We start from the raw sequence: 3,717 nt of genomic DNA, 5'->3' as shown, positions 1-3,717 counted from the left end.
TCTTGCTAGAGATGAACCTTTATTTATGTTTGTTTGGATCACTAATTTCAGACGCATTATAGACAGAAAAGTGGAGGTAATGGACTTGCACCACTATTGAAATAAGCCCTTCATATTATATGACGACATGCACATTCAGCATCAGTTATGGTTGGTCAAATACTGCTGTGACTCTGAATGTATTATATTAATAAGAAACAACATCGCCTTTTTCTCCTGAAAATATCAAGTAACGTAACAAATGTGTTTGATTCTGCTTCCAATATGACAGTTTTGGTTAATACTCCACATGCCTACAGGACTTTGTAGTGTTAACACAGCAGAACTCAGACATCTGTATAAGTGTAGAGAAATGAAAACAGTCATATGAATGCCTCACTTTTGTTCCGACACAGTTCAAGACTCGGGAGAAAAGTTTTACACCTGGTGTTCTACATGGCAACTTCACACACAAGAACTTTTTGCCGACACTACTACCACCTACATAAGTAAGCTTTTCCTGTGTTACTTTCAAGTAATGCACTTAAGCTATTCCTGATTTAACTGGAAGATCTGTACTTCCCACTTTCATATCAACAGCCTCAAAATGCATATTGTAGACTTCGGGATAAGTTACAGGTCAGTGTCACACCAAGATTGTGGAGAAAGGGGGGGGGGGGGGGCGGCATGTCACTCTCCAACGAGTGTTTACCAATAAGTAAGTGGCGGAAAATTATGGGTATAGGGCGGCTTAAACATGTGGAAAATGAGATTTTTATTATTCACTCACTGTATTTGACATTTATTATTCCTTTAAAATCGCACAACAACTTCAATAAAACTTCAGTTTAATCATTCACACGCTTATTTCACAATTATTTCACTTTTAAACTGCAAATCCTCTAAGAACTGTCTTGAATCTTCACGAGTCTCTCTCAAAAACAGCCTTGATGTGGATAGATACGTACAGCAACCAGTAATCAGAGTCAGAACTGTGTCTGCAAAAACACAAGGATTATTAAACAATTTTTGCTGTCATTAATTACTGGCAATATAATTGACAGAGTATACTGCTAATATTTGCTATAATAAATATCACATTTGCAAGAACGATCACACTGAAGTAATTAAGTCCATCGGAACGCTTAGAAACTAACCTCTCGTCTGACGAAAACGGTCTAAAGACGCAGTGGCAATTTCTTCAGATCTGTTGACAATGATATTTTGAGTTATCACTTTACTGAGTGACTGAAATGTAGTTCAGGTACCTGTGAACATAACAATATGTTACAATTCATTTTCTAAATACGAACTATTACGGTACTGTACGGCTACTTACATATTAATTACACTATTAATATTTTCACAGTTGTTTCTTTAATACAAAATTAAAGCCAACGGAAGAAAAAACGTAAAACATACTTGCCAAAGACAGGTTTGTTGAGATGCAATTTTCTGTGTTGACAGATGTAACTTTCTCATACGGTGGTAAGTCGCAGAAATCGCGGGAATCGCAGAAGTAGCAGAAGTCACAGAAATCGCAGAAGTAGCAGAAGTCACAGAAATCGCAGAAGTAGCAGAAATCGCGGAAGTAGCAGAAATCGCAGAAATAGCAGTGGCGGAGGGATACACGACCTATGTTCCTTAACTGCGACAAATCACAGTTAAGAATCACAGATACTCAAAAGTAGCATTCACAGAAATCACTGATATCGGAAAATCGCAGTTTAGCCCATCACTAGTGTGCAGTCTGTGGCTAGTTTGCATTGTTGTCTGCCATTGTAGTGTTGGGCAGCTGGATGTTAACAGCGCGTGGCGTTGCGCAGTTGGAGGTGAGCCGCCAGCAGTGGTGGATGTGGGGAGAGAAATGGCGGAGTTTTGAAATTTGTAAGAATAGATGTCATGAACTGCTATATATATTATGACTATTAAGGTAAATACATTGTTTGTTCTTTATTGAAATCTTTCATTTGCTAACTATGCGTATCAGTAGTTAGTGCCTTCCGTAGTTTGAATCTTTTATTTAGCTCGCAGTAGTGGCGCTCGCTGTATTGCAGTTGTTCGAATAACGAAGATTTTTGTGAGGTAAGTGATTTGTGAAAGGTATAGGTTAATGTTAGACAGGGGCATTCTTTTGTAGGGATTATTGAAAGTCAGATTGCGTTGCGCTAAAAATATTGTGTGTCAGTTTAAGCTCAGTCATGTATAATTTTTCTAAGGGGACGTTTCATAAAGTCTTGCTTAACACTGCACGCTCGTGATAGTTAGACGGTGGGAGTTAACTCCACTACAATAATACAATTATTTCGAAGATGGAACCAACGTAAACATGCAGGACACAAGTGCTGAACTGCAGACAGGTAACACCTGCATGAGAGCTCCTTTAATGTGCATTTCTATTTCCTACTGCTTGAAACGTGGAGAAGTGAATAATGATGACAGCATTAAGATTGCATTACAGTATTCTTGACTGTCCACGTCTCTGAGGGCACATATCTAGGTTCACTCAAATGTGAAAACGAAATATGATGCATATGTTGAGAAGACAGGACTAACTACTTTTTTATGCTGAAAATACACATCAGGGGCTAGTGGGCACTTGTTGACTAGGCAGTTGACACAAAATAAGAAATCCCTTCGGTACGCACTTGCAGACCCATCTACCCTCCTTCCGCCTCCCCTTTCTTACTTGGTGACTCATCCGAAAGGTGGACCATAAATACAAGCGACCGTGTGATAATTTGTTCTCCACGAATGTCACTCTTCACCTCTTAAGGAAGCACGGAGAACGCCATTTGGTAACTGAAAGAAATAGTTAGTCTGCGGTAAATGAAAATAAAGTCTGTCCGAGGCATTAGGAGAACTTAAAAGAAAGCAAATAAGTATCGGAAAATATGAATCCTTTTACTCGGCAGAGTTCTGCCATATTTTCCAGGAACTGTGTAATCTAAGAGACGTTAAGCACACAGGACACTTTCATTTCGCCTGTGCTTACTGAGGTGTTGTGCATGTCAGCTGCTATGTGAAACACGTATCTCCATATACAGTCCCCAGCACATTCGATAATCTGAGCAACAGCGTCGGCCATTTCATGATCTCAAACATATTTGAGCAAACATTAGCAGGTGATGGTAAAAAAGTTAAATAAAATCCACCCCACGTTTCTCAGTTGACGTCTAATATGTGTAAATCACGTATGCAGAGTGTTGCAGTACTGCACTGAGAACTGAGGCACTGAAATATAAATTTCCGGTTCATTGATTTGATATTTTTCTTGCTGTGCTCCCTCGAAAAATAAGCATCAGACCTGAAATCAGAGGAACTCAAGATTGAGAACTGAGGCACTGAAATATAAATTTCCGGTTCATCGATTTGCTATTTTTCTTGCTGTGCTCCCTCGAAAAATAAGCCTCAGACCTGAAATCAGAGGAACTCAAGATAACGAAGAAATATCTTCCGCCCGTCGGGGTGGCCGAGCGGTTCTAGGCGCTACAGTCTGGAACTGCGTGACCGCTACGGTCGCAGGTTCGAATCCTAATAAACTAATAAATAGTATTCCTTAAAAGGCATCATATTCGTCATTGTGTGATGTCCTTAGGTTAGTTAGGTTTAAGTAGTTCTAAGTTCTAGGGGACTGATGACCTCAGAAGTTAAGTCCCCTAGTGCTCAGAGACATTTGAACCATTTTTGAAATATCTTCCCGTTAATCAGTTGTTTCATTTGGTTAACTAGAACGTA

General features: G+C 39.4%; 1 long non-coding RNA gene across 1 annotated transcript; it reads right to left on the bottom strand.

The window, feature by feature from the left end:
* Window positions 1-842: 842 nt before the first annotated feature.
* On the bottom strand, window positions 843-1,435 carry LOC126142833 (uncharacterized). Its single transcript, XR_007529602.1, has 3 exons — window positions 1,402-1,435; window positions 1,137-1,247; window positions 843-977 (listed from the first exon to the last, which is right to left on the bottom strand). It is a non-coding gene; the product is annotated as an uncharacterized LOC126142833 (long non-coding RNA).
* Window positions 1,436-3,717: the final 2,282 nt, after the last annotated feature.

This window comes from Schistocerca cancellata, unplaced genomic scaffold, assembly GCF_023864275.1.
Source record: "Schistocerca cancellata isolate TAMUIC-IGC-003103 unplaced genomic scaffold, iqSchCanc2.1 HiC_scaffold_754, whole genome shotgun sequence".
NCBI classification, from domain to species: Eukaryota; Metazoa; Arthropoda; class Insecta; order Orthoptera; family Acrididae; genus Schistocerca; species Schistocerca cancellata.
This window is presented reverse-complemented; position numbering and strand designations above follow the sequence as displayed.